The 12966-nt window shown below is 42.3% G+C and overlaps 3 non-coding genes across 3 annotated transcripts; all 3 read left to right on the top strand.

The window, feature by feature from the left end:
• The first annotated feature begins 5753 nt into the window (after window positions 1-5753).
• Window positions 5754-5826, top strand: TRNAV-CAC (transfer RNA valine (anticodon CAC)). The gene has a single exon. It is a non-coding gene; the product is annotated as a tRNA-Val (tRNA).
• A 181-nt stretch (window positions 5827-6007) lies between these two features.
• On the top strand, window positions 6008-6080 carry TRNAV-CAC (transfer RNA valine (anticodon CAC)). Its single transcript has one exon. It is a non-coding gene; the product is annotated as a tRNA-Val (tRNA).
• Window positions 6081-8903: 2823 nt separating this feature from the next.
• Window positions 8904-8976, top strand: TRNAV-CAC (transfer RNA valine (anticodon CAC)). Its single transcript has one exon. It is a non-coding gene; the product is annotated as a tRNA-Val (tRNA).
• Window positions 8977-12966: the final 3990 nt, after the last annotated feature.

The raw sequence follows: 12966 nt of genomic DNA, 5'->3' as shown, positions 1-12966 counted from the left end.
CACCGGCCTGTGTGCTTTGTACACGCGGGAAATGTTTTGTCCTTGATATTTGCGCAACCATGCGCTAACACGTGCGCTGCGAGATGCTACTAGGGCACCCTAGACGCAACGACGCAACGGAAAGGTCCCGCCATCTCTCGACAGGCTTGTAATCTACAACCAGTGCTTTGTGTTTGTTCCCTTTCTCCTTCGAATGTTGGTCCTTGTTGTCCCTGAGGAAAACCAACGTTTTTCTAGGTAACGTGGCGCCGTCTTTCCGCGAGCGCGAGAAGTACCATATACCGCGAAAATTTCAAAACTAGGTCAGTCTGACCCACGCTCGCATGCGCTGCGCATTTAAGAAGGCTCTCTGTCAGCACAGTTTTCTTTCTCAGGAAATCCTGCACCTCCCCATTTGTTCACTGCTTCTGTAAAATCCCCAGAAAGTACAGGCAAGCTCATGCAATTCGGACAACGCACTAGGTCCTCGGCATATTACGTTGAAGCATTTTTCACTATTCAACGAAGGTAACAAACGTCGTCTTTATTTTGTTGCATAACAGAGAGTCCGATCAGTGCGCGAGTTTTCTTTCCAGTCACAAACATCGTTCCAAGCTGACGAACGATATAGTTCGTTAAGGGTGATGAGCGAATAGAGGAGACGCAAGAGTGGATAAACTAGAGCATTCGTGAATAACGCTTTAAGCTTTGACAGATAGCACCAAAACCAGTGAGGCTAGAACATGCGCCCTCCGTTCCCGCTGTACAGGAAGCTGATTAAATATTTCTCCCTGGCTGGGTAATCCAGCAGTTATGAAATAAACTATTCAAACAAAGAGCCCACACTCTATGAACGTTGCTGTGTTACTTTTTTGTTTTTGGCAAAGTTTGCACATCGCGCAAATATAAAAAGTTTCTGAAAGGTTACATATAAACGTTGAGAACCTTTGGCTGAACCTGAATAAAACCGCTAAACAGTACAAATGCAACATTGTCAAAAATGGTAAAGATAACCCTGCCAGGTCATGCTGACCAGCAACGTTTGGAGGAACAGAACACAATCAATATTTTGCAAAGACAAACAACGGGGATGACACCTAACGTATACGATAATGTGCAAGCAATACTCATTCTTTTCCGGACGTATACCACTGGAGAGAAAAAAGCATATGTAGACTCTATTGAAGGGTGTTCCAGAAGTGATAGCGGTGAACTGGGAAGAGTTACCCGTTGACATAGACACATTTTGAACATAATCACATCATGAGGATTGATTGATAACGTTTAACAGAAAATTACGGGTTTATTTTGGTTGTTAGACTAAAATTCATGGCGCCATATATCATCATCATCATCATAAGCCGGGCTATATCCACTGAAAGGAGAATGCTATTCCCATACTTCTGTAATAAATCTGGTCATGTTCTACTTGCATCCCTTTGACCCCTGCAAACTTAACGTCATCCGCCCATGGCCCAATGTTTACTTTCGACATATATTAACATTTGTTAATTTTTAAAATGAGAATGATGTTTCAGCGTACACTATAACGTTACCGATCCTACATGTCTATATCTCGTCATATTTTATACTTTTTCTGCTACCCAGTACGAGGATGCTTATAAAGTCTAATGACACAGCCAATAGTTAATCCAGATTGGTTGCAATTATACTGGTTTTTAGGCGTTGCAACAACAGCAGAATGTCATCTAGGGTGGATGTAAACGCTCTGGGCGGGTATCAGTTAGGTGAGTAGCTGAAGGATTCAAGTTTATTTCCGATGGCCCACGCAGTGCAGGCTCAAAATGCTGCAGGTAGCATGCTATTCGCAAGAAGAAGAAAAAAGTAAGCAAATACCACTTTCCTGTTTTTTTATGAATACAAAACGACATTATTTGGCGACATGTCTGTTCGGATACTCACTTCTCAAAACCGTCTTCGTGTCCATGTTGCTCTTTCCATGTCCCTTGGTGTCGAGAGGGGAAGGGAACCAGGTCCCTTGTTGGTGGGGGTGGGGAAAAAGAGGGATGGGTGCTCGAGATGCAGGCACGTATGATATGGATAGGTTTGTAGGTGCTGGAGCAAGACAGGCAAATATTGGAATAGCCAACCGGGAAAAAAAGATTATGAAGAAGCCCAAGACAATGCAAAGTGTTTTCCGAGTCTGCCACCAGTAGTTCCCGACTAAGGCTTGCCAGGTCCAAAGCTCAAACAAGGAGCCACAAACAAAAAAAAAAAAAAAAAAAAAGCAAAAGTAGCTAAGAAGTAGCTGACCTGTCGAGGCGTCAGAAAAACACACAGACTTCACAAAGGCGCCGTCAAAAGCAACATTGTCGCGAGAAATTATTAATTATTGCAAGGTACAGGAAAATCACGGCTGTGATTAACAAGAGGGTATAAGTATAACGAAAGCACGGAAACTCAAGAGAAATTTCTTAAAAGGAGGTAAAAAGCATATCTTTAATGATAAGGGTTCAGTTTTCATCGCTGGAAGAGAAAAATTGTGTTCCTGAGGCAAAGCCATAAAATTCTAGTTCCCATATAGAATGTGGCCTTCATGGCACAGTTATCTTGCATAACAATTCTGCACTGCGCTATAACAAAAAAAAAAAAGGTTTGGTGATCAATTTTTAGTCATTTTCCCCTGATTTTTTTTTTTGCTATTTTTTTTTTTCGTTTAAAAGCAGGCTTTTCACGATGTGCAATTTATTGATATTAAAGACTTCCAAGACTGCGCTTAAGTCTGCTTAAGAGCGGGAATGGCGAAATCCAATTGGCAGGACCGTTTTCACCACCTGTATCACCATTTTCTTAAATAAAATCATCATCATCACTAGTGCTAGTATCATCACTATCATTATCACTAACGGCATCGTCATTGCCATCGCTACTCTCATTTTCACGCTATACAAGGAGAATCCGATATTAGGATCGGTTTCTCACGAGCTCGGTGAGGCGTAAATCATCTAATTCCGTCACGCCGGGCTCGTGAGACACCGATCGTTTAAATAAATTACGACGTAGTTATAGCATGCAGACTCATAGCACTTACAAACATTGAATACAATTTTTTTTTATGAAGGTACTAGCTAGAAGGTTGCAAACCGTGATTAAAAGCACAGTTGGACCCCCCAGATGTGTGGTAAAAAAAATTGATTGCTTCCTGCATTCATAAGATGCGAAGTGGTCTTGAGTGTTGCAATGACTGGGATGTTGGGGTGGTTATGCTCCAGGTTGATTTTGAAAAAAGCATTTGATTTTGTAGCCCACGAAATTTTATTTTTCATTTGGATCATATGAATGTCGGTTCAGTCCTCCATAAGAGCGTGGCCCTGGCGTATCGAAACTGTACAGGATTCATTGCAAACAGGTGTATGGCGCACCCGTAAGCCTGCAGCGATCAGTGTAACAGGGCTGCCTTCTCAGCCACCTTTTGTTTTGTATTTACATCGACACGTTTTGCACGAAGACAACGAAAAGCGACAATAGTAATGGGTTTAGGCTACAGGCAGACGAGGTGAAGCTGCTGGCCTAAGCAGACTATGTTTCTATTTTTACGGATGACAGGGATAACATAACTGAGGCTGTGCATTGTGTCCGTGATTTCTCTCAAGTTACCAGTAGCGGGGTGAACATAGTGCCTTGAGCTCTGGCATGGACGGGGGCCACTGAAGCCTCGCCGCTTTGCCAATGTGACGTGGGCGAAGACTGGGACCGAGTACTTAGGTGTCGAAATGGACGGTTACCGCCAAAGTGAGCAATATTAGAAAGGGCAAAGGAAAAAGCGGTGGGAGAGAATAGAGAATTAGAAAACCGCCAACATATCGAGTTTCACCAGAGCTACTGTATGCGATCCTTTTTTCATCGGCAAGGTTTGGTACGTAACGCAAGTATTGCACTCTTAGCAAGTTCCATAGGGAGCTTGCCTTCTTCGTTTCGGCTTCAAAATTACGGGAACGCTGCAGCAGAAAGAACCCGTTTCGGCGGATTAAAGCTCGGGCACCCCTTTTTACGCCAGGTGGTCGGTCAAGTTTTGTTTTTTCGCAACGTATCCGACCTATTCTCGCGCACCGTCTGCAAAGTTAGGTCTCTGCGCCTGTTGCCGGACCCATATAGCACCGAACATTACAATAATGCTATAAAATTGATATCAAAGTTGTCTAAGATTTCGTGACATAAAATAACATTATTAGAGCATTAAAAACGCTCATTACCCGAATGTTAATTTTGAATGTTGTTACAATTTTATATAATGTTTATATTGTACTAAAGAATTATTGTAATGTTACAAAGAAATGCAGTTTCAATATGATCTTCTAAACATTCAAGTAATGTTTCATTCATAACTGTAGCACCACATAGCAAATATATTTCAAGCATTGAGTCCCGGCACTTTGAACGTTTTCTCCCACAAAACAAGTTTTTAAAGTAACTGTTCTTTGCAAGAATATATTTGAGATGATGCGTGCTAGAGAGTGCATGCGTAGTACTATTATTTTGTTAGGAAGCTTTGATTATTATTCTTTCGCCACTATCACTCATGGCACACCACTCGCCGATGGATATAAAAGCTTGACTGTGCAGGTGATGTACTGTATTATGGAGCTGTGATGTGTTGTATGGTTTGCAAAGCGTGCAAGTTGCAAACCATGACGAGTGCAAAGTTTTTCTATCATTTTCAAGGTTGTTACATTTATGTTGCATTTATGGCACATGCCCTAGAGCTGACTCTAAAATGGCAAATAGCAGCATTGCGTTGCCGAAGCGAGTATTTCGATGTCTCGCCTGAGAGAACATGTCCGGCGAACATTAGGGGAACACAGAAGCACTAAGAATTTTTTTTTTTTTTAGTTCAGGATATCATTACACCTAAATTTACGAAAGTAGGGCTGGCGCAGTAGACGAATGGTGCACAAAATCGCATTCTGTCTTGCTCAAGCAAAAGTGCAGTCGAACATATTTGGCCAAACATGTGGCCTGTATTATATAGCACTGACTTCGATTTCATAACTAGAAAAAAAAAAGCACCAAGTTGCTAAGTTCAAATTTCTATAGCCAAGCTTGCCCAAACGTAGCCATTTTGACGCAATATAGCCAAACCTGGCAACCCTGTTTTCCGTGGTGGAGTTTCATATAATCACTTTACTTTGCCTCCAGAATGCATTAAAAACGAGAATAATTGTGCGACACGCTGACGTGAATGCTCCCTCAACAAGGGAGCATTTCACTGAAATTCCTCATCTCAAAGCTAGATAGAACGCCCAGAGCGAGAAACCTCAATGGATGCCAGTTTCTTCGAGCTGGCTAACCTAAAACGTGTTTAGGGCACAGTGTAGCAAGGGGGAAACAGCGCAAGCTAAACACGGACAAAAAGGGGAGGACGAGACACACACAGCGTAGCCTTACATTTACCACCCTGAAATTTCATTGTGAAGAGGGAGCAAAGAGGAAGCACGTTTCCGTGGTGTAGTGGTGTGGAAAAGTAAATTTCATTGTTAACAAGAAAAAAATAAAAAAAGTTTCCGTGGTGTAGTGGTTATCACGTACGCCTCACACGCGCAATGTTCCCTCTTTGATCCCGGGCGGAAACAGACCGTTTTTATTTTTGTCTTTCTTTTTATTGCAAGCGCTCTTTTAAGTCATCGCACATTCGTAATCTTCTACTAATTCTTACTATTCTAATGTTCTACCCTTAAGAGGGTTTCCTTCCATTAGCATTTCTTTACCAGAACGACAAAGGATACTGTTCGTGCTGAATAAACGTAAACAAGCACGTTTCCGTGGTGTAGTGGTTATCACGTGCGCCTCACACGCGCAAGGTCCCCGGTTCGATCCCGGGCGGAAACAGACTTTTTATTTTTGTCTTTATTTTTATTGTAGGCGCTATTTTAAGTCATCGCACATTCGTAATCTTCTACTAATTCTTACTATTCTAATGTTCTACCCTTAAGAGGGTTTCCTTCCATTAGCGTTTCTTTACCAGAACGACAAAGGATACTGTTCGTGGTGAATAAACGTAAACAAGCACGTTTCCGTGGTGTAGTGGTTATCACGTGCGCCTCACACGCGCAAGGTCCCCGGTTCGATCCCGAGCGGAAACAGACTGCTTTCATTTTTGTCTTTCTTTTTATTGTAAGCGCTATTTTAAGCCATCGCTCATTTGTAATCTTCTACTCATTCTAATTATTCTAATGTTCGACCGTTAAGAGGGGTTCTGTCCATTAGCGTTTATTCACCAAAACGACACAGGAAACTGCGTGTGATGAATAAATATGGACAAGCGCGTTTCCGTGCTTGGGAAACGTTCAAGCAGGAAGTACGTGCGATAGCAATTGAACTTAGCTCAATTAAATCTTTCTACAGGAAATATCAGGAGCACTTGTGTAACATGTACGAATTAGAATGTGAATCCCCTGGCTCATATAAGAACGAAATTGCTAGTGTCAAAAAGGAATTACAAAGGCATGATATGGAACGATACAGGGATGCCTTAATTCGATCCCGTGTCAAGCGTGCTTTGCACTGCGAACGCCCTACGCGACAAGCTTTGCTTGATGAATGTCATCATTTGACTGCAAAGCTGATTCCGGGATTAATGCGTAATGGCACATTAATTACGAGTACGAATGAGGTGGATTATTGCTGGATGTTATTTAGTGCCATTCCTCCTGTGAGAAATTCTGACATTATCTTGCGTTTCAAATCCCTGTTGCCCCTATATCAGAAAATGATTGTTCTATAATTAGTAGCTCTTTCACGCAGCAAGAGGTAGAAGCGGCAATTGATCAATTACCTCTCTCAAAAACGCCTGGTCCTGATGCCATTTCCCCTGAATTTTACAAAGCTTTTAAAACTGTTCTTGCTTCTATCCTGCTATATGCCTAACGTGGTGAGTTTTGATCTAGAAGCCCTTCCCGAGACTTTTACAAAATGCCACAAAGTCCTAATTCCAAAGAGTGCTGATGAAGAAAAATTACGCTCAGTGGAGGGCTATAGACCAACCACACTGGCAAATGCGGATTACAAGATTTTCGCCAAAATTTTATCAAATCGCCTACAGTTCGCAATGTCGGTTCTCATTGGCCCTCACCAGACGTGCGGCTTTAGGGGCTTTAGGGGCCGTGCCATTCAAAGTAATGTACATATTGCGCTCACAGTCCTCGAATCGTGTTCCTGCTCTCACGATCAGATTGATTTACTTCAGGTCGACCCCGCTAAAACATTTGATCGAGTTCGTCATTCATTCCTGTTTTCTCTTCTGGAGCGAGCGAATGTTGGTTCTGTAGTACTGAAGGGGGTGCAACTTTGCTATAGAAATTGTTCGACTCGCCTAATTGTAAATGGCCACCTATCAAACCCCATACCAATCAACTCTTCTGTGAAGCAAAGCTGTCCGATGTCTCCGCTGCTTTTTGCTCTTTACTTGGAGCCACTTCGTCTGAGTGATTTACATAACAGTAGTATCCATATCTACTCTCTCCTTGGAAATGAGGTTAAAGTGCTTGCATATGCGGATGACCTTGCGTTTTTCTGCACTTACAAACCAAGAATAGAAAAGTTGTATCCAGCATAGAATAATTTGGCATTGTTTCTGGTGCTCAAATGAATCCCTCCAAGGGTTCCGACCTTTGGTTTGGTTCGTGGGGCTCACCACCCGCCCCTATATGTAGGAGTTGAATGGTCATGTGTGCCCCCTAAATATCTCGGCGTTCCACTGCATGCATTTAAGTCAAGTGCAAATTACCGGAAAGAGCGAGTTCCAGTCGTCCAGCGTTCTAATACATGTGTCTCCTATCGGCTCTCAATCTTCGGTAGGGCTTCAGGTCCTCCACTTCAGGTCCTCATATTAATTACGTGCTTCAGGTCCTCAACTGTGCTAGACATTACATATAGCGTTTTCACTGAATATTTGCAACTTTTACATGATCAATAAATTTTGAACCGATTCGGCGTGATAACCTATTCAGACCTGTTTGTGCAGGGGGGCTCGGCTTAGTACATCTGTATGTAAGGCAATTAGTAGCCCGTTTATTCTTTTTATCGCGATTGCTCACATCCGATTATTAGAGCATTCCTGCAAGTTAATTTCGTGAATTTGCTTCCCGACTTAGCGGTTTCTTCAGATTTTACTGACCACCCGCAGCTAGTAGGATTAAAGCAGGAAGTTTATGCTTCGATGAGGTTTTTGACAGTACGATTCTCGAATGAGTACTTATATTTCGTTTCTCGCAAGAGTCTATGCAAGGAATTGATAGCAATGCTTTTTCCGCCGCTACTGTATCGTTTTTTTTTTTTTTTTTATACTTTGGTCTTAATGGTCATGATGCGTTCAAGTGGGAACGCAAAATGCAGATTTCTCATTGCACGAAGACATTTTTCTTTAAATTACACACCGAAACTCTACCTGTTAACTCATGGCTCCGTAGGAAAAATATTTTTCTATCTTCTGCAAACTGCCATCTATGTGACGTGCCTGAAACCATTGAGCACTGTTTCATTAATTGCAAGAACGCAATTCTCTTTTGTGACGTGCTGGAAAGAACTCTAAAGAAAGACTTTGTTCTAAGTTCGTACAGTGTGCGGTATCTTGCTGTACACAATCTAATTACGAACCATATGACATGTTTTTCCTTATTGGAATACATAGCTTGTGAAAGACACGCATGTTGGATCGCAACGCTGAACCTGTTGTTCCACCTAGAGTCCATTTAGCAAAATGATGCTGCAACCGAAGGACATTTATAATGAAAATGACTTACAGCTTCATTGGTTTCCGCTGGTGACATGATGTTTATCTTTGCCTGCCTTTTAGTTTTGTTTTCTGTTGTGCATCTCAGCAACGGCTCAGTGCTTTGCAAATTGTCTGCGTACATAACCCTTTCCGTACATAACCACGTGTAACAAATACCATCCAAAAAAAGTAAGTTTCCGTAGTGTAGTGGTTATCACGTGCGCCTCACACGCGCAAGGTCCCCGGTTTGATCCCGGACGGAAACAGATTGTTTTTATTTTTGTGTTTCTTTTTATTGTAAGCGCTCTTTTAAGCCATCGCGCGTTCGTAATCTGCTGATTCTAATTATTCTAATGTTCGACCGTTAAGTGGGGTTCTGCCCTTTAGCGTTTCTTCACCAGAACGACAAAGGAAACTGTGTGTGGTGAATAATTAAAGACGCCCCAGGAATCCCACTGCAAAACTCATCCCATTAATAGCATAAGAATTTCGAAGTGTCAGAAACAACAGTACGTAAAAGAGGAGTGGCAAACAGCCCTCATTTCAGTTCAACTGTCAATATCGTAACGGTGTCAGTTGAAGTTGGCCTAACAATCGCTGGCATTTTATCCAGGTTGCATTTTCACGTACACCTTCTTCTGCTTATCCCCTACAATGAGTTGTTTATTGTTCAATTGTTTAACAAAAGTGTACTTGGGACAGATGCTATAGGCAGCTTTCAAACACTGCTTACTATCCAATCGTCTCATGTCTACGGCTCTTACTGTTAGTGCGCGAAAAGCTTGTTCAGGTCGTTTTTGATCATAGCTGCGGTAACCTAAACCCTTATGTGAATTCTAATATTAAACAGAAGGAATCAGTTCAAGTAAAATCAACTTGCTGAGTATACTGCATCTAAACCACAATGCTCTCACCTCACAGCCGCATAGACTAGAGCCAATTACACACATTGGGGAATTCCCAGCCTCTGTCTTTACAAGGCTCCTGCCATTAGAAGGTCTCAGTACCGTAACTTTATTCCTTTTTATGTCACATTGACATGCACAAATACACCTTTTCTTAAAGCCATTGATCTTTGAAATTAACTTCCTGGAATCATTCGTTCATTACGTCATGCGTAAGTTTTTGGATATCCCGTGTGTTTTGTTACTATTGTGATATTTGCTTTTTTTCTTCCCTAACCCTATTTCTTTCATAGCCACATCAACGCTGCCGTTTCTGAAAATAAACAAATACGAACACGAATCCAATGTGACTCTTTTTTGCAAGGATATATACTCCCAATATGCGTGTTGAAGGTCAGCAATGTGGCAAAAATATGTGCTGTAGGCTAACATCTCGTGATCCAGTACTTTGTATTTTGATGGGTGTTTCATTTGTTTTTTGTCATGTTACGCGCTGTTCACGCAAATGTATGTATCTCATTTTCTTAGAAAATCGCTTGTTACAAGGACTCATTGAAATGCCGCCACCGGTAGCGCGAAAGCCGCTGTCAGCAAAGATATTTCTTTCTTACTGCAGGGAGTTTTGGGATCATTCGCGAGGAAAATATCCGCCGTCGTAATAAATAGGGAATACAGAATATAAAAAAGCAAACAAAACGAATTCATAGCAGCGGGAAGTAACGAAAGGCTGAAAAGCTGAATATGGCGCAATGCAGTCCATACTGTTAATAACAAGACAGGAGTGCGTAGTTTCTTGAAATGAGCAAGAGTAAGGTTTACTGGGCAAACGAAGAAAATGGGAAGTCGCGAATCCATCGCTCGTGGACGCAGTGCTCCGAGGCCTAAGCTATGACACGTGCAATCTTTGTAACCTCACGTGCAGCGTTATCGACTCTTGACCTTTCCTTGCATTCAGGTAATCCCGCATCCTCCTGAGTGCTTAAAGGACTAACGGATCATGAAAACGAATTCGCCGACCGAGGAGGGTGCATTTCGAAGGCCCTTACTCGGCCTGCCAAAATGACGCTGTCAAGGTTTGGCGAGGCCATCAAGGAAGCTGTTTCCGCAAACAGCTGACTGCTAACCCCCCCCCCCCCCCCCCCCCCCCGAGCCATCGCAAAAATGCTTTCGGCGTCCCATCACGTCGCATGACCCTGCCATATGTAGGCAAGCACCGCCGGATAGCTATTTAGGCCTACGCTGAACTCGCATTCGGTCTCTAATAGGCCTGTCCACCTTTGCGTTCAATGGCCCATACGAGTCGCTTTCAATAACAACTATAGAGACGGCATATACTTTCCGTTTCCTTTGGTGTTTTCAGGTCAATTTTACAACTAGACGCACCAGCGCGCGTGTGTGGTAGGGAAGGGAAGAGAGAAAGTGCCGACAACAAACGGTAGACTAGCAACGGACAACTTCATCAGATGCTTTTGTAACTTTCGGAGCAGATGAATGTACTCTGGAGCGATTGACTTGTGTCGTATCAAAGTGCCTAGTAGGCATCATTTCTTTTCTTTTTTTTTTTTTTTTTTTAGCCTGCATTGCAGGAGGCGAATTCTGATGCCTTGTTTTAATTTCTTGCAGATTCCTGGATGGGCCGTCAAGAACACGTCTTTTTCTTTTTTTTTTTAACCGGCGATCAGCGGCCGAGACTTTTGTAACAGGAATGCACTACCTAGAAGACTTGCTTTTCCTTCTTTATCTGTTTTTCGGTTTGCTTCATAACAATCTTTATTCCCAATTTCCCGAAAAAAAAAAAAAAAACACCGTCGCTGATTCTCGGTTCGGTGTTGTTGAGGACGTCTCCTGGCATATCAGAAACACTTCAGCTTGTACGGTGGAATAGGCGAAGGTCGGCACCGGCCTTCGCAGCAGTCAGTGTGGTTCGCGCACTGAAAGCAAGCAAACGGGCTCTGAAGATGCGGCCGACCGAAAGAGCGCATTTTTGTACAATGTATATCGGTCTGAAAGGTACAGTCTTGGTCAAAATTCTTGAATCCAAAGGACTTTTGTCTAAGCCGCAGAACGGAGCCCTCATGGCACCATTAAAATCCTAAGGGCCTTTAAATTTTTTATTACAGTAAGAAACCATCTCTACAGCATTTCAGTGCCTTTTGGCTTTTAATGCTCCCGCGACGGCCTCGTTTTGCGCCTGAGAAGAAGCCTTTGTGACTTCAATCCCAAGAGTGCACCAGAAGATGCGCTGGCATACAACCAGAAAATGACTTCACGAACGCTCAAATCTATGATCAAGTAATATCAGCAGAGAAAGATTCGACAAGTAAGAACGTTTATCCCCCCCCCCCCCCAAAAAAAAAAAAAAAAATATATATATATATATATATATATATATATATATATATATATGTGAGCCAAAAGGATCTGCGGCGATCTGGAGAACTTAGCAGCGTTCAACAGGAATTCTACGACGACTGTATTGCTGTATTTACCGCACACTAAATCGCAATTATGATTGTAAGCGCAAAATGGACAAGTGTTCTGACCGCTAATTCTATTATCTTTAATGCTTGATGAGTAAGAATAAAAGCTTACCCTTTTTCTTTCCCATGTTAAATCATTTACAATGCCATTATCTTGTACATTTTCAATATCTGCTTAAAATATTAAATATCTATTTCTTCATCTATTATCAGTTCTCTCGCTGAATTTACGTAGAGCCATTCCTAGTAGGCTGAAATACCATTTCACCCAATTTTTAATTATGAATACATGTCACAAAAAAGGCTGAAACGATTTTTATCCAAGCACACATTGGCGATGAAAGAGTTACTAAATCCACAAAGCTGAAAATATCGCGGAAACAATAGCGGTGTCCTCTATTTATTGTGCAATGAAAATTTTCTTTAACCTTTGTTCGTATTAAACATATTTTAACCTTTTCTTTTAATCATTGGGAAGTTCAAAACGTACTATCGGCGTCGAATGAAACGCGAACAGCGGAACGCCTGGCGATAAATCCAACTGAGGCTGCTTGCTTGTCGTTATCAGAGAGAGGCGCGAATTTCTGGTTCGCGATAGTTTACTTCTGTTTTCGTTTTCTGCTTTGCCACTGGAGCGCCACAATCATACTTAGCACATGATTACACTTTGCACAGCGCTTTGATTGTGCTTCCACCGATCCCATGTTATCAGCATCTGGTTGTGATGCGAACAGCGCAGGCGGCCGATCGGGAACGGTCGGTGCGCTACGTCACGTTTTTAATGGCTAATTTTTTTCTGACAAGGCTCTGTCGTCAGAGAACCCGCGCTGCGGCAGTTGCGATCGGTGGGCGCTCCAGTGGTAAAACAAGA

Source organism: Amblyomma maculatum, chromosome 6 (genome assembly GCF_055883805.1).
Source record: "Amblyomma maculatum isolate TAMU_Amacu chromosome 6, ASM5588380v1, whole genome shotgun sequence".
In the NCBI taxonomy this organism is placed as follows: domain Eukaryota; kingdom Metazoa; phylum Arthropoda; class Arachnida; order Ixodida; family Ixodidae; genus Amblyomma; species Amblyomma maculatum.
The sequence above is the reverse complement of the archived record's forward strand: the minus strand, read 5'-3'. Positions and strand labels throughout refer to the sequence as shown.